Source organism: Macaca nemestrina, chromosome 18 (genome assembly GCF_043159975.1).
Source record: "Macaca nemestrina isolate mMacNem1 chromosome 18, mMacNem.hap1, whole genome shotgun sequence".
In the NCBI taxonomy this organism is placed as follows: domain Eukaryota; kingdom Metazoa; phylum Chordata; class Mammalia; order Primates; family Cercopithecidae; genus Macaca; species Macaca nemestrina.
Genome location: NC_092142.1, coordinates 79,259,829 through 79,284,527, shown reverse-complemented (window position 1 = coordinate 79,284,527; position 24,699 = coordinate 79,259,829).

The window sequence follows — 24,699 nt, the reverse complement described above, 5'->3', positions numbered from 1 at the left end:
GTGCAGCGAGGTTAATAAATCCCCCAAGGCTCTGTAGCTCCTACATGGCAGAGGTAGGATTCAAACACACAGGGTTTGGCTCTGCCCCAAGGCTGTCCCTTTGGGACTGAGAAGATGTGGTCATTCTGTGGCATCTTCTCACCTGCTCCCCTCTGCAATGGGTTGGATTGGAAGCCACACCTCTCATACCCCAGGGTTTTGTGGCTGCCCTGAAGCCGACTGCAGCCCCGGGCCAGCCTGGCCCCCTGATCTCTCAGAGAGTTGGATTCTGTTTGCTTGCCTGGTCTTGGCCTTTGCAGCATTGTGAGGCCAGGAGGGAGGAGGGGAAAATGGCTTTTCCCACCCTGTTCCTCTTGACTTGCCAATAGCCACTAGGCCCTGAGCCAGCCACCCTGTGGGAAGGTCTCCAACTCCCTGGGCCTGCTGCCACTGCAGATGTGTCCTTGCCCCAGCAGTAGAACCAGGCCGTTTCTTGGAAACTGACCAGGGGGTGCCAATGGAGAAAAAGATTAAACCTCCTTCTCTGTCTACCCTGATGGTCACCTACACCCCACCACAACCCCAGAGTGTAGGGTAGCTGTGCCCGTGTTCTTTTAATAGCCTCTCTGAAGTCCCGTCATAATCTTTAGAGCCTAAAGAATGTGTTGATCTCTTGGAGTCTGGCAGGTAGGAGACATTCTCTAATATTCTAGATGAGGTCCCTGCAGTGCCCATCTGCAGGACGGGCCTCCCCACCTGTGCCTTGGTAAAGGCAGGTCCCGGTTTCTCTCGTTGAATCCACACTACATGCATAGGGATTTGGTTTTTTTGAACTTAGGATGGCACTTGGACAATTCTCTTGTTGTTCATTCAGTCAGCAGACACAGAAGGACAGACCCTGGGTAAAGCACAGGACATCCAGAGACCAACAAACCACAGTTCCTGCCTCATCCAGCTCACAATGTCCCGAGGAAAGCAGGTAAACACACACTTATATGGAGAAATGAGGAAAGCTTTGATGGTAGGGAACAAAATGAGACAGACAGGGTAGACTACTCCAGGGTGGACAAGAAGGTCTTTAAAGAGCTGACATTTGTGTTACGTCCTCAGAAATGGGCAGGGGTTAACTGAGCACAGAAAAGGAGGAGCCTTTGTTAAGGTGCCGGGAACTATGTATGCAAATGTATGAACAGGGAAGAAAACATTTCTGATGCCCAATGCGACAATTGAGACTTGTCATGTCATATGAATACTCTCGTTCGAGGAAGTGATGTCTGGTGCCACAGCAGCCACCTCGTGATGGTGAGGCTATTCAGCTAGTATTTGAGTCAACACCTTTGGACTGTTTGGTGGAATATTACATATCCTTAGGATTTAAGCCATGCTTTTGTTTTAGTTACTTTCAGATCAAAAGATATTAACTGATACAGCTATGATAAGAAATACAGTGTTTACAAGCTAAGAAAGGCATCAAATGTTGTTTTATGCAGTTTGTTGTCTGTAGACATGGCTCTGTCCGTAATGGGTAGATGTGTGTGTACACGTGCATGAATTTGCCTGTGTGAATTTTTACAACATTACACACTCCAGTTGTGTCCCATCTTACTAGTCTAAATAAATACCAGTCAAAATGGAGGGACAGGTGCAGGTACCTCTTCATGCCATACCACCTCCCCGGACACAAACCTCGTGAACAATTACCTCCAGAACAAACCACACTCACCCACTTGTTCACAAGGAGGATGCCAACTCTCTTCATACCTGCCGCACGGCTTTGGAAAAAAATTTAAAGTTCATCCTTATTTATAAAGTTAATACCTATAATGAAAAGGTTTCTCTTTGATGTGGGAGTGCTTTCGAAGTCTCAGTGACCTATATTGCCAATGTACTCTGTGTATGAGGTGAGGCAGGGACCGGCTGGGGAATTACCCATGTTTAATGAAGACTAAAATTAGAATTTGACTGAAATCCACAGAAATGGCTCGACAGCAAGTTAGAGATGCCCCTGGGGAGCTGTGGGCAACTCAAATTTACCCACAGGCGTTTTTGAAAAAAATTTTTTTTTTTGAATCAGCAAAGTTGGCTCTTTTGAGCCTAGAATGCTGCTTGCACTCAAAGGCCTCTCTCCCCTCCCCCCACCCTGACCCCCTGACATTGATGCTCTAGGGACAGCTAGGCACCTCTGCAGGCCTTTGTCATGTTGGTCATGCCTGGGTGAGCATAGCACATGAAGCCTGGTGATGTTCTGTTTTGTCTGTGCCAGGGGCCACACTCCTCACAGGAAGTTCTAAGAAAAATCATAGCATCAGGAGTGTTTATGCTGTTGACTGAAAAATGCCCTAGATAGATATCCTCTTTTTCAGTGATCCCTGCAAAAAGGGACTCGGTTGAATTTTGGTAGTCTAAAAAGCCCAACAGAAATTTGACATTTTACTGACCAATATGGAAAGAGAGGCCTGAGTGTATAATAAGCTTAGTTTAGGGATCATTTCTCTAAACCCAGGAACCATAAAGACAAATAACTTAAAATATGGTAATGAGGGACAAGTATGGAGGTCCAGCTTTAGCACAGTTGTCTCATTCCACAGTGGCCCAAGGAAGGGAAGCAGCCGGGAGTCAGGGCAGAGCCCAATTTAGAAGGTAAATCTCTCGATTCCTAGGCCAGTGTGCTTTCTGCTAGGGCCTCTCACCCACTGTATGCATGACTGCTGTATTAGTTGCACTTGAATTATTGAGGAGTATATTTATATACTTGTATAATTGCAAAACTTTTAAGTTATAAAAGTATTTATAAAAATGCTTGTTTTTCACAAAAAAAGAAAAACTATATTTAAAAACATAAATAATCACTTTCAGTCCTTCTCCACTTCCTGCCCACTAGGGAACTGATGTTAACATTTTGATATATGGTATTCTATAGCTTTTTATATTCTTACATAAACATAGAAATATATACACATGTGGACTAGAGGCACGTCTAACTATTTTTAATAAACCGTTATACTTTTTCTTCAGCATTTTCCTTTTTCTTGTAATAGTACATCAAAAGTATCTTTCTGTATGTGTATACATCATCTAATTCTTAATAGTGTCATAATATTCTATAATATAGATTTATCGAAATGTGCTCATCATTTCTTATCAGTCCACTTACTCACTTTTTCAAAATACAACTTCATGCAACATTTCTCAGGGCCACTATTGCCCTGGTCTAGTGTTTCTCAAACTTGAGAGTTACAAAAACCACCTGAAGATCAGATTCCTGGGCCCCTCCTAGCAATTCTGATGCAGTAGGTTTGAGCCTGGGAATTTGCATTTCTAAAGCTCCCAGGTACAGTGATACTGCTGGGCTGAAAGCTAGGGTTTGAGTAGCTCTTCCCTAGTCCAAACTCAATTAGCTCCTGGTGTGATGGGTGAATTTGTCTCTTAATTCGCTGGCTTTTACCACAAGCCTCAGTTTACCCTCCGATCTCTTCATGGTACAGCTAGAATGATATTTTGGAAACAAAGCTGGTTGAACTTATCGCTGCTGGACACTGAAAACTCTTCAGTGTGATCTCACTGTGCATGAGATGGCCTACCTGTCCCTGCTCATTCTCTTTCCTCTGCTCTGAAGGATTTCCCTTCTTGGCTGTCTCCCACAATGGCCTTCTTAAGGTCTGTCCTACTTGCCACACTCCTTGCAGACTCAGGGCCTTTGCACATGCAGTTCCTGCTTCGTCTTGTGTCTTCCCTCCTACCCTCTCTTAGCACAGTGCCTTGCCCATGGAAGCCACTCAGAAAGTAACTGTGGAATGAATGTTGGAATGAACAATGCAGACCTAACCATCTTTATGGACTTCACAGTCTATAAAATGCTTTGATGGATTTTTTGGGGAGCCAAAGTGTGCAAACCCTACCTACTCGGTTTGTTCATGTTCTCCAAGGTCCAGTTGAAACCACCCATGCTCTTTAGGAGCTGAGCAGAATGGCAGTACTCTAAGCTGCTCTCCAAGACGGAGTATTAATCATTTCCAGATACAAAGTTATCAGCGGTACCTTGTGCTCTACGCTGCCTGTCCTCCAATGCAGACTACATGGAGGCCTTTGCTGGCCACAGCCAGAGAGCACTGGTCCAAATGGGCTAAGCCACAGACACTGTAGAAACTGCCCCTCCGTATGTCTGGTTTTTCAACAGCCTCCCTTCCTGTGCCTCTCACTTACGTCTCTGCTCTGTTTGTCTCAGACACATCTCTTACGGCTCCTTGGCGACCCATTTTTGCCTTCTGGATGTTAAAATGCAAAAATGGGTAAATGGGAAATAGTTCTCATATACAACCAAACCAGAACTCATTTAAAACATTCAAAGGATCCAGTATCCTATCCTAATAAGTAGGGACCCAACCTTCAGAGTCCAACTTAAAAAAAAAATCATCAGGGAAATCATCTATCATCATCAAAACCATTTTAGGTATCTCCCCACATTATATACCCTTAAAGACCATCTGTGTTTATTTGTTTAATGTCTTTCTTCCCCACTGGGTGTGAAGCTATTTTAGGGAAGAGATCATGATGATGATTTTTTTGGTTTGTCTGTTTTCTTTCTATATCTTCAGTGCCTTGAACAGTGCCTGGCACATAGTAGATGCTCATTAAACACATGCTGAATGCATGCGCGAATGAATGAATGACCTACCCATCCCTCTTTTTCTACTCTCCATTTTTGTTTTGTTTTGTTTTGTTTTTTTGAGATGGAGTCTTACTCTGTCGCCTGGGCTGGAATGCAATGGCGCGATTTCGGCTCACTGCAACCCCTGCCCCCTGGGTTCAAGCAATTCTCCTACCTCAGCTTCCTGAGTAGCTGGGACTATAGGTGTGTACCACCATGCCCAGCTAATTTTTTTGTATTTTTAGTAGAGATAGGGTTTCACCATGTTGGCTAGGCTGGTCTCGAACCCCTGACCTCAGATGATCCACCTGCTTTGGCCTCCCAAAGTGCTGGGATTACAGGTGTGAGCCACCGCACCCAGCCTCCACTCTCCTTTCTTCTCAGCTCTTCACACGCACTTTAAGTTCCAGATACACAAAGTCAAATTCCCTACCTAGGACCAAGCTCTTTCAAACATCTCTGCCTTCTCATGGAATTCTTTCTCCTCTTAAAATTTCATCTCCTTTCTCCTTTCCATTTTCCAGCCTGGAAAACACCTCACCATCTGCTAAGGTCCTAGTGCCATTTTCACCGGCCTCACTGTGGCTTTGCAGGGGCACGCAGGTATTTTTGATCTCCCCATGTGCTGAATGTGGCTCCTAGCAGCTGCAAGAACCACACTAGACTTGAATTATAGCCATCTCACACTTACCATCAATAATTTATTTCCCATCCTCACACATTCTGCCCGAAAATGTTAACTTGGGGCCTGTAACTACCTATTTTAGATAGGAAAAATTATATGGCATTAACCTGTAGCCTCCAACCCTTAACAAATTTATTAAATCATAACTAGGACAAGGTAAAATACCTACATATGGAACAAGTGATCATGTTAGAATATAAAATGTTTAAAACTTTGCTTGTGATATGCCAAACGATTAATATGGATGCTGAGAATCGGCCACCTCTCCTGCAGTGATGCTACAGAACACTTCTTAGCACCGGCCACGTTTGGAGACACAAGTTCTGTTTTTGACCCTCAGCTTTCAAATCGCTACATGTCATTCTGATGTTGTACTGATTTTATTTGGAAGGGCACTCAATTCTTTATTTGCACATTGTCTTAAAAACTATATTGCCCTGAGTATTGGGGAGACAAATATATGTTTTCCTTTACCAACATTGGTGCAGTGATGCTATATTGGGAAATATTTGCATCCTATGAAGCTTGCATATTAAAAACCAAAGGTGTTCAGCCAGAAAAATGTTAACAAGGGAGATGTTCTCTGTGAAAAACATGCTGCATATTTTCCTAAATCCAGGTAACCCCTAGCGCAACCTGGAGAACTTTCTCTTTCAAGTGGTTCTTAGGCTCCTCTACCAGAGATTCGGATTCAGTAGGTCTGGGGATCTGTGGATGGGGCCCCGGAATTGATTTCCAACTGTTTCATATGAACAACCAGGTTGAGAGTCGCTGGTTTAGGTTATGTATGGTCTCTGCCAACTAGCTCATGAGCTTTTCAGTGACAGGCTTTCTTTTGTTTCTTTATGCCCATGTGCCTGGGATGAAGTTGAGGTGAACAGTACTGATACCGTGCATCCAGCAGGCCTGCCATAAATGCTGATCCAGAAGTGTTTGTGTGAGGCCAGGCGTTTTGGAAGACTTTCTTTGCTGTGTCTGCTACAGGGCCTTGCCTGTAAGGAATCACTTGAAGGTGTTTCTTGATGAGGGATCTGGAATTGTGTTTTGTGTAAAGTGTTCTCTTTCCATCTGTCTTTCCTGAGTCAGACAGGTTTTGTGGTTTTGCAAGAGTAAGAGTTTCTCACAGCAGCCGAGAGCACTGAGTGAAGCCTGATCCTTGTTAAAATCATTATTGTCATCTAGTTCTCATAGCCTTTTGTCCACTCCAGGGCCAGGTCAAGCAGCCCCTTCCTAAGTTATCGCCTCCAATAATGCTTCCTGCCCTTGACCTTGGGGTCCACCAGATTGCACTGCACTTTGCCTCTCCAGCAAATCCACAGTTGCCTCTGGGGCTCTCAGGTTTCATTTTATTTTCACTAAATCCTTCTGGAGCTGCTATTTTTGTCCTTGTGTTTGAGGTGTCGAGGCCGTTTAAGATGACACCTTTGCTATGGTAGTAGCTCTCCTCCCAGGGACAGAGACTGCTGTCCCCCTGTGGCCACCTTGTAGCATTTACCTGCACACACGGGGTGAATCCTCTTCTATTCCTCCTCCTCTTCCTGGCACACACACAATGATGCAGGCACAAAGTTTGTCAAGCAGTTAAGAGGGAAAAGTGTTGATTGGTATAGTTTGTAGAGTTGATTTGCATAGTTTGTATAGTTGATTTCCATGGTTGTCTATGTTTTCTGCATTAGTCACTTTTTCCTTTTATCCATAGCCCTTTTTAGCAATTGTCATTTTCTGCTTAATGTCAATAATTCAGTCTTTTCCCTGCAATATTCTGTGACTGCAGCAGGACTTTTACATTCTTTGAGATCAGGAGTTTGTCTCATCTATCTCTGCAACACTCAGGGCACGTGGTACCCAGGAGAGCTTGGTGACTGCTTGCTAAATGAAATGTTATCCTCCAGAACTCTGAAGACACAGCCATTGATGCATAGCAAATTAAAAAAAAAAAACTAAACAAAATTGCAATAGTTTATTTTAAAAAATGTCTCAGTGTTATCTATTTACAACTATATATAAATAACCTGAGCAGCACAGTTCACTCTCAGGTTTGGAAGAGAGGTTGTTGAATGTGTCATGGCCCTGCCACGCCTGTCTCCATGGCGATGTCTCCCCACTTTGCCTTCCTCCTGAGAAATGTCAGTGCCCATCTGAATGCAAACCTGATTACAGAGAAGGAGAGAGCTCTGGGCAGTGGTCCCATTCTCAAATGCTGGTTGGGCTAAATCAACACTGAACAGATCACCTACATCTGATGTCTGCATCTTGTTCTTGTTTTTTGTAACAACCTTTAGACCTTCAGCTTCAGCACTTCCTTCTGCCTGAAACATTTCCCTATTCTGTTTGCATGATCATGGTCTGCTGATTTCTCAGATCTCAGCTTTGAAGTTACCTCCTCCAAGCAGCCTATCCTGACTTCCTGGCCCCTTAGGCCAGCACGAGGGGCACCTTCTCTGTTGCAATGGCATCATTCTTTCCCTTCCTCAGAGTGTTGTTATTCTTTCTAGCAATTTTCCATTGCGGTGGACATAGAACTGCACAGCCCAAATCCTCTTTCAGGGAAGAACTGGATGCCCAGCTGCAGGAAGTGTAGACAGCCCACCGTGGGCTTCTTCCTGGCCTCCCTTAGCTGCAGGGAGCTATCTCCACCAGGGCAACCCACTTCCAGTGCCGGAACAAGGAGGGGTGTAAAAGCCACCGTTTCCACCTGATTCAGGCTAACTCTGACAGGTATGCTTGACCTGGAGCCCCACGCCAGGCAGGCTGAGGCTTTGTGAAGCCTGCATCACGGCCTACCTTCTCCCTCTGCCTAATCATGCTCCTTCCTTTCCTTTCACAGATGCTGAACCTTAATAAGCATCTTGCACATCAAACTTCATCTGAGTATCTGTTTCTAGGAAACCCTCTTGATGACAACTAGTTAGTTGTCTACCTGACTTAGTGAGAACCCAGAAGATGCTCATTCATTATTGCAGCCCCAAGTACCTATTACACAGCAGAAAGCAAATATCTGTTGATGGATCTATTGAATGAATGAATGAATTTGGATGACTCCAAAAGAGGTTCCGATGCTAGTTTTCCCCTGACCTCGGGCGGGCCGTATGCCCCTCTCTGTCCATCACCCTCATAACCTGAGCCCTGTCAGTCCCTCTCTCAGTGGAGAACTGCATGTTAATTGTATCTTTTCCCCTTTGTTCTCCATCCTTCCCTGCCCCTGGGAGGACTGTATAGGGGTACTGAGCAGCCGAGGACAGACAACCCCTTTTATTCCTTTTGACGGCCTCAGGGAAGTTTGATGGGGATATTTCCATAATCGATGAGGGAGCCCTGTCACCCCAAACATGGAGTCTTTAAAGAGAATAGGTTTATGCAAATTAGATATTGATGGAGTAATGATTAATTGGCCCTGAGCCTTTTTTAATATGCAGTTGTAGTAACAGAGATACATTTATAATTATTTCGGTTAATTGTTCAAACAAGCACTCAGGACTTAATTGCACAGAGTAATTGAAGAGTCTTGGTATTAGGATTATTTCTTTCCAGAGAGAAACCAGAGTTATTTAACTAGTTGGATTCCTGTGCTGGCGTGGGTAGGTGAAGTCTGGTTCCTCAAAGTCTACTTTAGATCTACAAATGAGAAGGAGAGTCATGTATTCTGTTATCTTGTGTTATTAAGTGTGTTAGGGATATAGGTGTTGAATTTGGACAGATAAGAGTTCCAATTTTGTCACTTCAATACCTGTGTGGTTTGGGGAAAGTTATTTAGCTTCTCTGAGCTACAGTTTCCTAATCTGTAAAATAAGAAAAATACTTACACAGTGCTGGGGAAAATAAATGCAGCAGTCCATGGCACATGGTAAACAGTCCTAATGAGAACTGGTGCTATGATATTTGTCATCACTGCCTCACAGAGGCTAGATTAGCGGACAGGACTACATGGTGTCAAATACCTCTGATCTCATGCAGGAGAAGCATGTGGCAGGGGAAGGGGCATGAAAGACCTGACTTAGCTTATTTAAATACACAGAAACTGGAGCAGATTGGAGGCACATGTACAGGTTTTGCTCCTGAACTGCAAAAGGTGATGATGAGGCTTTGCAGAATAGCTGGTTTGACTTCCCACTTTAAGGTGACCCAATTCTGAAGGATACTGTGAATTCCAATTTACCTTTGTTCAAATTCTAAAATCTCTCACTCACTCACTGTCTTACACACACACACAACCCATTACAAATATTGTGATGGGGAGAAGAAGAGTGGTTGTGTCTGGTAAGGGGACAGTTCTTTTCAATGGTCCTTGGGTTTCTTTCTGGACCTTCCTGAAAGTGGACACTTTCCAGCCATGCATGGCAAGAGGTTGCAGGATGAGCTGGTCAAAGTGGAGAAAGGTGCTAGCAGCATCTGAATTTCAGCCTCAGAGAGAAGGAAGAGAACATACTGTGGTTTTGGAGCATGGGCTCTGGTGCCAGGCAAATGTAGTTGTAATCCAGGCTTTGCTTCTTCTAAGTTTATGATCTGGAACAGAATAAGCTGTCTCTGACTCAGTTTCCTCACTGAACTATGAGTTCAGAACCCATAGACAATAATAGTTTGGATGTCGTCGAGTTGCAGTAAGGCGTATATGGGGCCAATAAGTAAAGTATTTAGCACAGTGCCTAGGCACCTGAGTACTCAACAGGTACATGTTGATGATGATGATGGAGACTGAGAGCTCTGGGGGGCTCTGGCAGCCTTCGGGCAGTTGTAGAAGTGCTACCGAGGGGATCACCCATTCATTCCCACATCACCCCATAAACCTCAACAATCAACAAAGATACCCAGTGAGAAAAATGGCCTGGCTGGGCATGGGGTGTGTTTCACTGACCCCTTGTCAGGTTGGCCACATTTCCTGGAGGACGGCTGGTGATTTCTTTGGCTGGGACCCTCCCCTCAGTGGGGCCCGATCATGCTGCTGTTTTTCCTTTCTTTTTTTTTTTTTATCACCTCCTGCTAAAATCTCAGAACGGAAGGAGGCTGGGCACAGGGACATTCTCTTCATGGTAGGCGGGCCACCAGGAGCACTAGCTTATTGTTTAGCTAACAAATGCTATACAATGAATAATTCTTAGGGAGTGAGTAGTGAGAACTCCCAACCCTGTTGGCGTGGGTCTCAATGAAGAAAAATGGCAAGAGTGTCTGGGAAAAGCTATAGCCCTTCACAGGGTCATCTGGTTCAGTCTCCCCATCAACCTACAAAGTGAGTCCCCATTTTACAGATAAGGAGGTGAGGCACGGAGTGGTAAAATGTGTGCCATTTGTTTTTATGGAGCAAAATTTTTCCATTTCCTGGTGCACTGGGGGAGCTCCGCCCTTTTCTTGAAATACTCTACAGCCTACTCAGTGAGGCTTAAAATTTTGCCATCAAAGTTCCGTTGAAGACTTTTGTCCCTTTTAAGCTAATAATCTTGGAGATAAGGAGGGATATGTGCAAAACCTTCTGGAAGCCATTCCAAACTGGAAACTCCCAGTCAATTGATTTTGTTACCATAGAGTGGACAATCAGTGCCTGCCTGTGCAGGGGATGCTGAATTCACGCCCAGGCTTCCCCTTACCTAGGTGTTTGTTGTCTCTGATTATTGGTTACTTCATCTTAAAGGTGATCATCATGGAACCTATGTCTCATCAGCATCTTTCTTTCCCTGGCAGCTCTACCATCCTCTGGTCTCTGTTAGAGGCGGTTATGCCAGGTTACACTGAGGAAGCCAGATGCATTATTACACTTCTTAAAAACACTGCTCTGACCACTTTGCTGCTACCTGCACCCTCAGATTCTGCTTGGGGTGCCATCCCCTCTGCCTTGACCCCATCCTATAACAGAGAGTCTGACCCAAGCCCATTTCCCCTCAGCGTTTTCTTTCCATACCTATGGTCTGCACCTCCCTGACTGCTCCACAGGATTTCTGGAGTGGGGAATTTAAGATCCTTTATATCTCTGAAATTCTCCACATGTTCTTACTTATTTTATTCTTTTCCCACCTAAGTAACACGGGACCATGAAGAAAAGGAATGCTTCTCATGACAGATTCAATCCAGGCATTTCACAGGCAGCAGTGATTCTCACCATCACGCCCTACCCCACCTCAAGGGATTGACTGTCATCTCATCCACCACATAGATTCACTATCAAAGCAAATTTTCAATTGTGGAGCTTATCCTTGGGGACAAGGTGTGTAGAGTGTTGGTATGTGTGTCTATGGGTGGGGGTTAATGCGATATATTAATTGCAACTCTCTGGTTTGAAGAAGACAAGTGCTCTCAACTTAAACCAGCTGATAGAGTTGGATATTTGTCCCTACTTAAATCTCATGTTGAATTGTAATTCCCAGTGTTGGAGGTGGGGCCTGGTGGGAGGTGTTTAGGTCATGGGGATGGATCTCACATAGCTTGTTGCTATCCTCCTGATAGTGAGTTTTTGCAAGATCTGGCTGTTTAAAGGTTTGTGGCACCTACCCTCACTCTCTCTCGTTCCTGCCCTGGCCATGTCATGTGCCTAGCTCCTGCTTTGCCTTCTGCCATGAGTAAAAGCTCCCTGAGGTCTCCCCAGAAGTCAAGCAGATGCTGACACTGTGCTTCCTCTACAGCCTACAGAACCATCAGTCAATTCAACCTCTTTTCTGTATAAGTTACCCAGCCTTAGATATTTTTTATAGCCATGTAAGAATGGCCTAATAAACCAGCTTAAACCAAAAAGGGAGTTTATTAGCTAACAGGACAGAAAAGTCCAGGGCTTATGACTTCAGGCATGGCTGGATTCAGAGTCTTGAACTATGGTGTCACGGCCTTCTTCCCTCTGCTCTGCTTCCCTTGATCTCAGCCCCTTTCTCATAAAGGAAGGATGGCTGGTAGTAGCATCGTTCCAGTTGTCAGCTCCCCCGGAGCAGCACTACATTGATTTTCTCTATGGTTCAAAAAACATTTTAAGCCCTTGATTGAATCTCACTGACTCTGCTTGGGTTACATGCTGGTTGGAAAGGCCTGGGGTACAGGTCTGCCCAGGAGCGACATGTGAAGTCAGCTCTGGCCAAAACCACCTGGAGATAGATAATATAGTTAGGCCACAGGGGTGATAGTAACCATCAGACTCATTTTTTATTTTTTGGAAACAAGGACTTTCTAATAAGTTTTCACTCCATGTACTTTGAGGCTCTGTTATTAAGCACATATATATTTATGATTCATGTGTCTTCTTGATGAATTGATCCTTTTATTAAGAAATGTTCCCTTTCTGTCTCGGAAATATTATTGTCTACTTAGTCTGACATCACTGTAGTTGCAACAGCTTTCTTGTGCTTACCAATTGTCTGGGGTACCTTTATGCCTCTATTCTGTTTCACCCTATCTGTATCTTTATATTTAAAGCTCATCTCTTACAGACAGCACAGGTTGGGTCCTGATTTTTTGGATCCATTCTGACAATATCATTTGTGGTGTGTTTCTTCCTAGATAGATGTTAAGCTTGAAGAGTGTATGAATCAGATCTTTCCTGTCTGGGGCAACCTTCCTAAGCCCAGATCCTTGTACTGCCCATAGCATGTGTCTGATCTTACAAGTGTTGGGAAGCAGTACTGATGGAAACTGTCTGGCGTAAGGTAGATAATCAAAGTGGAAAATGAGTGAAGGGTTAGAGAAATAGAAGGCTGTAGGGAGGTGAATGCTAAATTTTAGGCTGAGTGAGACAGGGAGCCAGGGAGGTCTGGGCTCGGTTCTGGGCAGGGCTAGATACTAGAAATGTAAATGAGAAAGGGCAAAGTTCTCTATAATAGGCAGAACTCATAAGGGACAGAAATATGTGCCCCAGAGAATAAAAGGGGGGATGAATTTTAGGAGCAGGATGAAGACACAGAAATCCAGAAAAGGGTCTGGATGATGCTAACATACTTCTTGAGGTCCAGAATGAGCTTCCCCTTCTTCAGCCAAATGCATGAAAATGCACTCCCCAACAGTTTCAGCTCCTGGAATGTAGTCCCAACAGCAGGTGCATAGTCAATCTTTGTTGAATTAAATGGAAATGTTTAAGGAGCCATTTCCTTAGCCAGGGCTTTCTTTGCTGTCAAGGAAGAATTTATTTAACAAGACCTAGACTTTGGCAAACGAGGTTCTACTTCTCTTGGCTGGTCTTTGGCCATGATTTAAGATGCCGATATTTGCTGTCCAATGTTGGGAAATAGGTTCTTGGTTGGGGGAGGAGTGTAGCTTAAAGGTTTAGGAAGCAGATAATTTAAAGAAGCTCTGAAAATATGTTTGGTTTTCATTCTGCTTCCCCCAAATGCTTCCAGATCTTTGAAGTATACGCTTAGTTCTTGAAAGTCATAAATCTCTAAGAATATTTTTTTTTTTTTTGCAAATACAATGACTTTTTGCATCAGCACAATCAACTCCAGATCATCACTATGTAAGAGGCAGGGAATATTCATGGAATTGGTGCAGCTTTTGGTGTAAGTATTTTGTTTTTCTTTTTTGAGATGCAGCTTCGCTCTTGTTACCCAGGCTGGAGTGCAATGGCGCGATCTTGGCTCACTGCAACCTCCACCTCCCGGCTTCAAGCAATTCTGCCTCAGCCTCCTGAGTAGCTGGGACTACAGGTGTGTGCCACTATGCCCGGCTAATTTTTATCTTTTTAGTAGAGATGGGGTTTTGCCATGTCGGCCAGGCTGGTCTCGAACTCCTGACCTCACGTGATCTGCCCGCCTCGGCTTCCCAAAGTGCTGGGATTACAGGCGTGAACCACTGCACATGGTCATTTTCTTTCTTTTCCCTGCTATGGATGTTGTCAGTTGCAAGCATTGTTTTCAATCTAACATGTATATTCTATAAGAATCTGAGTGCCTGGGATCAGGAATTAGCGATCAGAAGAAGTTGGTTTCTGGTCATCGGTTGATGGTATGTCTTTTCTCCTCCTATTTCATTACCAACAACAAAACATTTCTTTCTGTGAACGGAAGACACACCTTTCTTTTGCAGACACCCAGAGCTAAGATGGAGCATCCATGCCAGGCCTTAATGATCACTTGTTTCTCAAGAAGACAGCTACAGTAGCTAGAATGAGCCCTGTGATTCAGGGAGGTAAGAAAGAGAGGAGACATTTTCATGTTAGTGGAGGAGTGCTGTGTGGCTGCTCAGAATCCATCACCCCTCCAGCCAACATCCCCAGATCGGACCACCGTGAGAGCCAGACCTTCCTGCCAGGAGGTGGCCACAAACCAGCTCCTACTTCTACAGCAGGGACTAGGGAGTGGCAGAGAGGAAAGAAGCCCCCTTAGGTACTGGTTTGGTCCCATACATCTCTCAACATGGGGGCAGTGTGGCAAAGTACTCAGGAAGCTGTTAAATTCTTCCAGATCTCAGGCTCTTGGTCACAGCAGGGCAGAAGATCCACCAGCCAACCCCCAAGCTGTAACCTTCCTTAATGGTTTCATGAGCTGGACATTCAAATCCCTCCAGGTTTAATTACGGGAGAAGTAGGTTCTGTCTGCTTAATTACATAGGATTCTCTGCTAATAAAAAATGACTCCTTTTGCAGAGGTGATGTCAAAAAGTTTCAAAGATGCCAAACACTTAGGCAAATTGGAGACGTCATTGTCCCTCCTATCAGTAAATGCTAAAGGTAACAATGGAGAAAGCCATTTCCATGTAATTAATCTTGAATATCGTAATGTGGATTCAAGACATAATCTCATTCTGAGCACAGTGGTATGTTTCTGTTCGGTTTCCTATCAAAGCCTCTTTTAGAAGGCATTTTTCATCTTACAGTGCTACTTTCCCAGATATTACTTCTGCATATTTTAAATGAATAGGCAAAACAAAAGTAATAGTGACTTTAAGAATTGAAAATCTGTGACCTCACTATGTAACTCAGTGACTTCATTTTTATCTCAATACATAACTTACACAGATAAAGCAATAACAAACCTACTCTTTTATACTTTATTTTCACTTCAACATTTTCCCTCATGGTACTAAGAAGTCATTTTAATAATTCCCCAGTATTTGCATCCTGTTGCTTTACAAATATTTATTAAAATTGTCCTCAAATAATGAACATTTATGGTTTTTTTTTTCAAAGATTAGCTTTTGGGTAAAATCTTTATTGAATAAACGCCTGCATATAATTTTATTTTTTTGTATGTTTTTGTTAAATTAGATCCTTGGATAAAGTTCATAAAAGAAGAATCACTACCATTAGGAATAGGACTATTTTCTTGAATCTTTTTATAATAATTTCCAATGTGGTTGTGTCAATTTAGAATGAGTGAATGACTCATCAGTGTAGGGCTCACTGAAAACTCATGAGGATTTGGTGTTATAATTTGTAAAACTTAGATTTCAGAGAGTATCTCACTCTTGCTCAATATTCCATATATTTGGTTTCTCTCCAAGCTTTTGATCTTCTTTCTAGCAAAAGAGACCTGGCTGTTTCCAAGCTAATCAAAGGCAGTGTTTCTTTGGCTTTAAAGCATATACAATCATTTCTCTGAATCCTAAGATTTCCTGTAGCTTTTCCTACCATGAGCCAAATGCAGAAAAAGAAGGAACAAGTTTAGCAACAGGATGATGCCAATGTTTCCTCAAATGGAAAAAAATATTCTACCTATTTCTTTTCTCACAATTGAGACCGACCCCCAACTCTGTTGTCTGCTAATAATCCAGTGGAAAGTTTTCAGTCTTTATGCAAGCAGACCTCCTCAGCAGCACTTGACTTTGGCCCACTCTTTTCCTCCTGTTTCCATCCACTTGTCTTGCTGTTCTTTAGGGTCTTTTATTGCCTCTGTCTCTTATTCACCTGGCCACTGAACGTGGAATGTCCGTGGCTCCTAGTCTTAGGCCCTCTTCTCTTCTGCTCTGCTCCCTGGACTGTCTCATCCCCACCTGAGACTTCCATTGATATCTCTGTGCCGTGACTCATACATTTAAATCTTCATTCCATATCTCCGAGTGCCAAACACGTGAATTGGAATGTCAGCCAAGTATATCCATTTGACTGTTTTGAATACTAATTGGCTGATTCTAATGTGAGTTTGCTCCTCTTGCCATCTTCCCAAACCTAGTCTTCTTTTGGAAGTCTCCATCCCAGTACAGGGCACCTTTGTTTGTTTATTTGGGAAGATCAGGAACCAAGCAGTGTCTGTGATGCCTCTTCCCCTCGCTGCCCACATCTGTGTCATATCAAGTCCTGTCGACTTACCGTCTAAACACCTCTCACCTTCATTCACTTTCCCCACCTGCTTAGCTGCTCTTTAAATACACACAAGCCAGCCTTCCCATAGCCACACAGCCTCTCTTCTGCCCACTCTGTTCAATTCTGTTCTCTTCATTGAAGCAGGTCACTTTCTTTGCTTAAAACCTCCATGACTTCATGTTCCTCTTAGGATGAGGATAAAAGCTCTAATCATGGCCTGTGAGGGCCCATGATCTCGTCCTGGCCTGTTTTCAGCTTCCTGTCATTCCACACTTGTTTTAAGACTTGTTCTCCAGGACCCTGCTATGTATGCGTCTTCTTCACACTGCTCACATGTTCCATGCCCCCCTCTAACCACAGGGCCTTTGCACATGCTCTTCTCCCTGTTTGTCAGTGCTGCCCTCCCTTTTTAGCTGCCTTTTTAGGGACACTGGAGGGGAGGAGGGCACTGCCCACTTTATAAAGCATTCATTTGTAAAACCTCCGTGACTGTCGTCGACTGACAGCTGAGTCTTTTCCCCACGGATTGTCCTCAACTGAAGGGAGCTACTGCATATCAGTTTATGACTGGTTGATGTGAAGGTACAAAGTCCTAGGCTTCTTGCCTTGTCAGGGACATTTCTGCTAAGTTTGCTCAGCTCCAGAGTTCTTGTGGGCTTGGCTGAGGCCTCTGCTGCCACTTTTCCCTTTGCTTGATGCAGCTTCCCTCACTCAGGAGAGGTTTGTGAGGTTGCTCTCCAGTGCACCCCTGTGCTGAGATCTACAGCTCAGAGCTTCTTTACCAAGGGTTTGAGATGTAGAGCTCCCATTCATTCTTTAGGTCTAGGTTCACACTTCACATCCTTAGGGCATCTTCTCTGACTTGCTTGAAACTGCCGATTCATTAGTGTCATTAATTAATGCATGCCTCCCTCACTAAACTTTAAGCTCCCTTGAAAGCAGGAGTTCACCAAACACCTAGTTGTAGGCATGATGCTTGGCAGAAGGAGGAGGTCATTGAACACAGCTGATTCTTGATATGCATGGTAGTTAAGGCTATTCTGTAGTGTCACTGTGAACACTCAGCAAATACTGAACCATTGCTCCTGGGAAATAAAAGGGTTTAGGGTCTTTTGAGCTTCTGGTCACAACATTTTTGTCAACGGACACAATATATAACTTTGTTTTATGTGTATTTCTGTTTAAAGACTGCTTATTTAATTCATCAACTTTGAACTCACAGCCGACAGTGCTGTAACTCATGTCTGAGCAAAGCTTATGCATTTTCTCCATAAGGCACATCTCAGCCTTCTTGTGCTCAGGGCCAGCACTTCAGTACTATCCTTGGAGGCCATTTTAAGCAGTGAAATCACCAGCAAATAGCATAAAAATGCAAAAACCGTGGCACCAAACAGATTGCAAGAAAGTTACTAGTTTGCAATATGAGAGCTGAAACAGAAGGCAGAACATGAGGCCAGGCACGGTGGCTCATGCCTGTAATCCCAGCACCTTTGGAGACTGAAGTGGGCGAACCACCTGAGGTCAGGACTTTGAGACCAGCGTGGCCAATGTGGCAAAACCCCGTCTCTGCCAAAAATGTAAAAATCAGCTGGGCATGGTGGCAGGCGCCTGTAATCTCAGTTACTTGGGAGGCTGAGGCAGGAGAATTGCTTGAACCTGGAAGGCAGAGGTTGAAGTGAGCTGAGATCACGCAACAGCACTCCAGCCTTGGCGACAGAGTAAGTCTCTGTCTCAAAAAAGGAAGGCAGAGCATGGCCTTGTTAGACCGCAGCTGGTAACGTGCCTGTGGGGCAGCTGTTTTTTCACTGTCATATGCATTTCTGCAAATGACCATCAAAGTGCTGAGAGTGTTGATTTTGGGGTTATAAATACATTTGGTGAGTAGGCAAATTTGCAAATATGGAATCTGTGGATAATAAGGATCAATGGTATTTAATATGATAATTAACAATATTTGTTAAATGTCATAGATGATTAAAAATGGCCGCAAATGATTCCTCTTTTCCTAGCACAGCCTTTGGTAATGACCTCCTGTACTGACTCTTAGCTGGCCTCAGGACTTGCTCTGACCAGTGGGCCAACAGCAAACCTAAAGCAAGCAGAGGCCTGGAAACTGCACTGAGACTGTCCTCTTGGTGTTTTATAGAGTCCTGACGCAACACTACATGAGAGAACCCAGGTGTGCCTGATGCATGTTGACATATGGCCAAATGCATATCCATCCTGTTGCCCCGTCTGACATTGAGCCAACTTCTAGAGATATGAATAAGGCTACCCTAGATAACCCATCCTCTATGAGCTGGCCTGGATTAGAAGACCCACTATCAACCCATAGACCCAAGAGAAATAAAAAGTATGTGGAACAAGCTCCTCTAACCTACTAAGTTTGAGATGATTATTACCCATCCATAGAGAACTTGTTTCTTGCCAATTAGGTGAGAACCTGGGCAATCAAGGAAGAACAGAAGTGTATGTGAGTGTGTGGGTTGGGTTATAGAAATAGTTATAAGGCCCTAAGTTTATTCAACCAAGGCATTTTAACTTATTAAGTAGAGTCCTGACCTTCTCCACTTCTAAGCAAAGAGGAGAGAGTGAAGCAAAGTGGATAAAGGAGGAAATGATGCTAGCTGGCTTGGGGAGAGTAAGAATTTCTTTGGTGGACACTTAAGCCACTAGATCAGTCCATATGGAGTCTTGAGTCAAGCGTAAAAGTGAGACCTAGAATGGTGCTTTGTTTCACTGTTTTTGTTAAAACATCTGCTCATCTGTACACTGACAAATCTCCTACAGCAGTCTGCTTGCTGACACCTTTGCCTCTAATGTTCATAGTCTTCACCTTTAGATTTCTTAATGCCTTGCTTAAGAGTACTTTAAAAATCCCCGAACATCATTTATCTCAGGCAGCAGAACATCTTCAGGAGAAAGAAATCTTTGCCTCAAACATCAGAATAGCAATTAAAAGCATAGAGGTCTATGCGGGTAAAAGCAAATTGAATTGGGAATGTGATGTACGGCAAAGTTTTCAAAAAACCAACAACTAGCCATTCAGTAAACCAACAAAATTATTTTTTAAAGCAAGCCCTTTCAAATGCTTCCACTTAATTTATTTTTTAATGCTTCCATGACTAAAAATTGCAAAAAACATTTATGTAAAAGGAAATGACTTGTATGCAAAGTTGCAGCTGCTGCTTATAGGTATACAAATGAATAAAAGCCTGGGAACATGCTGGGTTTTCTCTCCTTTTAGTGGAAATCTTGATGCGTTCTTCAGTGTTGACTTGAGAATTGTTCATTCAGTGGTATCTTGGAGTTTCCACTGGATTGACGACAAGAAGTGAAATACCAAGAAGACGTCCATATCCTGGTTGTATCTCATTAGATGCAGTCGGTTGCCTCTTGTGCTTTTGAGAATTGTAACTCTTTTGATGAAGCTGGAAAATAAAAATTATGATTATAATGACAATAATGAGTAAATTTCTAATAAATGATTGTTTCATATTATTTGGGGTAACTTTTCCATCCCCCACAACTCCATTTTAAAAATAACTGCCTTTTCCTAATGTTCAAAAATAGGAATTTTCAAGTAATTTTTTCTAAGACAAAATACCAGAAAATAGTCTTCGATTAACTTGTTTTTGATGACTCAGGAAAACACAAAAGAAATGTATTGTGTGTACTGCAGACAGAAATGATACGTTTATAAAAAATAGCAAGTAATCACTTATTTTTTTAGGGCCCCATCCAGGCTTGTTTATTTCTGTTTGAAGCCAATAAGGCCAACTCTGGAGGCAGCCTTGGTGGAGCTTGAAGACCATACATTGGCTTGAGAACTAGACAGAGTCATGATCAGAACTTTGTCTGGGCCCCGGCCCTGAGGAGGGATGGTCTGGGTAGAGTGGGCTCAAGAGGTGGTTGGAAGTGATATTTTCCTCGTGATCTGATAAAGAGGAAGTCAAGCTGTTGCTGTTTGCTGATGACGTGATCATATACCTAGAAAACCCTAAAGACTCATCTGTGAAGCTCCTAGAACTGGTAAATGAATTCAGCAAAGTTTCAGGATGCAAAAATCAATGTGCACAAATCAGTAGCTCTGCTGTGTACAAACAGCAACCAAGCTTAGAATCAAATCAAGAGCTCAACACCTTTATAATAGCTGCAAATAAAGTAAAATAAAATAAACTTAGGAATATGCCTAACCAAGGAGGCAAAAGACCTCTACAAGAAAAACTATAAATCATTGCTGAAAAAAATTGCAGACAACAAGAACAGATGGAAACACATCCCATGCTCATGGATGGGTAGAATCAATGTTGTGAAAATGATCATACAGCCAAAAGCAATCTAGAAATTCAGTGCAATTCCCATCAAAATACCATCATCATTCTTCACAAAATGGAAAAAAATCCTAAAATTTGTATGGAACCAAAAACAAGACCACATAGCCAAAGCAAGACTAAGCAAAAAGAACAAATCTGGAAGCATCGCAGTCTTAGGCAGTTCTGAACTAAGAGGGGCAGTGCTCCCCAGGTGACATTTAACAATGCCTGAAGACATTTTTAATTATCACAACTGTGGAAGGTGCTATTTGGCATCCTGGAGGCCAGAAATGATGATAATTATCTGACAATGCCCAGAACAACCCCCAGTAATTCTCACAAATTATTTGGTCCGCAAACTCTGGTGAGACTGTGTTTGGAATTGCTACAAAGGCTGTCATGTTTAGAGAAGATGGCGACACACCAGGGGTGTTTGTGAAGTGCAGAATGGATATAGGCACATCCTTGGGGCAATTTGTCAGTGAGGAAACAGAATCACAGAGAAAGTCAGAAGAATCAAGGATAGAACTCAGGTCCTCAAACAAGAGCAAGTGACACAGGGAACTAAACTCTCAGTTCTTGTATGTGGTTTCCACTGGACGAACCCTTGAGTTTTTGCAATAGACATGGCTCCAGCAAGGACTTCCAAGGGACAAGTGGGGATATGGCTATGCCATACAGTGGTGAAAGGACTAGGACCTAGAAACCCAAAATTCTAGTTTTAATCCTCCTTTGGTGTGACCTTGGCCCTCTCACTAACCTGCTGGAGTCAGATTCTTGATTAAATGAGAGCATCTGTATTATCTCCTAGGTTCTTTCCATTTGGAAATTCTAAGGCTCTTAATAAGTGAATTAATTTTCTGCCTTGTCAGGAAAGGATTTTAGGTGGCTGGTCCTCTTATGTGCATTTCCTTTTTCCAGAGTTGCCCAACATTTAAGAAGAGTTTCCAAACTGTTTCCAACAAATGCTTCCCGAATAATTTTTTCATTATGTCTTCTCAGAAGTGCTGGGAGGAGAGGGAAGTGTTAGCTCCATCTCACGGTGAGCAAACTGAGAATCAGAACACAAGTTCACAGAGCTTCTGCGTGGTTGGGATGCACAACCCCACACGGGATCTTCCAAGCAGGATGCATTCAGTGGTCCTCACTGAACTACCTGGGAAGCAGAAGCATTAGATCATCATTTGTTGCCCCATGTACACCTGTATTGGACAATTGCTGCAAAACATAGTACTAAATTTGTTAATGTTTAGGGAATGGTGAGTCTGAGAGTGAATCCCCCAAAGCTGGAAAGTTAAGTGGACCATTTGGAGTTAGGCAATATTGTTACGGTGGCCTTTGCACAAATGCACTGTCTCAGATCAGTGTACACAGAAGCTTTGTTTGCAGGCTGTCTGCAGAGGTTGTCATCAGAGGGAATCCTCAGGATGTCCAGCTGGCTTGTTAGCTGAGCGTGTGTCAAGGGGAGCATTTGACTGCTGCCTGCAGCCTTCAGACCAGATGCCAGGATGCGTAGAGACAGTGATGGAGGCAGCCTTGGTGGGCCATGACAGCCCCCTAATTCAGTGGTGCAGAATTAAACAGCGTGGCAGCAAAGAGCTCAGCCTATTCAGGCCTGGAAACAGGACACAGAAAGGACAGGAGCTGGTCTGGACACCTTTGGCTTCCTAGAAATGATTTCTCACATTCTAGCTAATCCGGCTGAAATGTGGGCTGAGAGCCTTTCCAACGATGACGATGGGGACTTTCTTTCATGCCTACAGCAAGTTTTCTGTCCTTTTGCTCTATTTTGCCCGGCAGTTCTGCCTCTGAGTTGGCATATGTGGCCCTCTAATGGGCTGTGCTTTCCTCCAGGACAAGGACTTTATATTTGTCTTTATTTTATCAACAGCTGGAACAGTGCCTGGCAGGTACGAGGCATCCCGAACTTGAAGTAACAGAGGGGATAAGTCCTTCTGTTATAATGGACATTGAGTAAGCCTCACCCTGTATCAGACATTGTTCTAAGTACTTTGCATTGAGTCATTCATTCATTCAGTTCTTAGAGCAGCCCAGGGAAGTTTGAAGTTTGTTTATCACCAACTTACAGATGAGGCATCTGAAGTGCTGAAAGGTTAAGAGACCTGTCTAGGGTGTTGGAGCCAAGATTTGAATCTGGAGCATCTGAAAGGAAACCAGCGTGTTGTAAGGAGTTCTGTGTTTCCTTAGCTCCTGGGAAGTCAAGATGTCTAACCTTCACCTGGCTGGCTCTGCCTCAATCTTCCTCCCCAGCCCCAAGTCCCATTCTCAACTGCATTTCATGACAGTTAGAGAACTTGATGACTCCTTTAGATCCTGACCCATCCCTGGCTGGAAGAGCTTGCTCCTATTGTATAGGCAACAGAGGAAAGCAAGGAGGGTAAGGGTGTGTGCTCCTCCCTCTGATACACCTGCCTACCCACCTTTCCTGGAACTCCCTCCTCCACTTTTGATCCTCCTCAACACTAGACATCTCCTGCCCTCAGGACCTTCAGCCATGTATAACACCCTCTCTTTTCGCAATTGAAACCCCTCTCATAAAATCTTTCAGCAGCTGACCACATACAAATTATTCCCATCCCCCAAATAAACAAACAGCAAGCCGGGAACCTCCATTGCTTTGCCTGCCTGCTGCTGCGTTCATTCTGTCTCTGGCATCCCCATTAGAAGCCAGACTTCCAAAGAATGGCCTTACTGTGTCTCCGGACTCCCTCCCATACATTCCATGCCCCATTGCAGGAGTTCCTTTCTCTACTTCTCACTTAATTGCTTATCGATTGCTGGTCTCCTTTTACTAGAATATGAGCACCATGGTTAGGCATTTGTCTTACTCCCCACTACCCTATGTTCAGTGCCTAGAACAGTGTAGACACTTAGCAAATATGTTTTGAAATAAATATGCCATGGACAATATTTAATTAAATTGCTAAAGTCAGGAGGACCCATCTGACCTCTGGGTCCCACTTGGGATCAAAAAGTGATCTTCTCCAGGACTCTGGGAAATTGTAGCACCTGCATTTTCCAGTTCCACAGAACAGCCAGGCTTTCTGCCTTTTCCTTCTTTAAATCACCTACACTTGTGGCATTTGGCATTGCCTAAGCTCTTAGACCCAATCGTCATTCAAATATTTATCAAGGCAGCTGAAGGGTCTGGAAACAATGTCTGTGTCTTCTGCCAGTGTCAGCTTCGCTTCCACTGGGTTTCACACTGGGGGAAACCAGCTATGAACCAACTTTGGGAATTGAAGGTGTCATGGGTTTAATTGTGTCTCCTCCAAAAGATATGTCCAAGTCCTAATGCCTGGCAGCTGTGAATGTGACCTAATTTGGAAGTGGGGTTGGCCGGGGTGGCGGGGCAGAGTCCTTGCAGATGTAATGAAGTTAAGAGGAGATGATGCTGGATTAGGGTGAGTCCTCATTCAATGACTGTGTCCTCATAAGAAGAGGAAAATGTGGGTGCAGAGACATAGTTACATAGGAAGAACATGGTGCCATGACAGAGGCAGAGATCCAGGTAATGTGTTGAGAGGCCGAGGAACGCCCAGGATGGCTGGCCACCCCCCAGAAGCTGGATGTACCTGGAGCAGATTCTTTTCTAGAGCCCTCAGGAGGAACACGGCCCTGTCAATGCCTTGGTGTTGGACTTTTAGCCTCCAGACTGTGAGAGGACACGTTTTTGTTGTTTTAGACCACCCAGTTTGTGCCACTTTTCTTATGGCAGCTCTGGTAAACTAACACACAAGGCAAACAGTCTCAGAGTGTTCCTGTGCCTTCAGCCGGTCCTTGCAGCTCAGGAAATTCGTGACTGAAATAAATCCGGGCACAAACTGGCCAGCTCAGCACTGCCAGA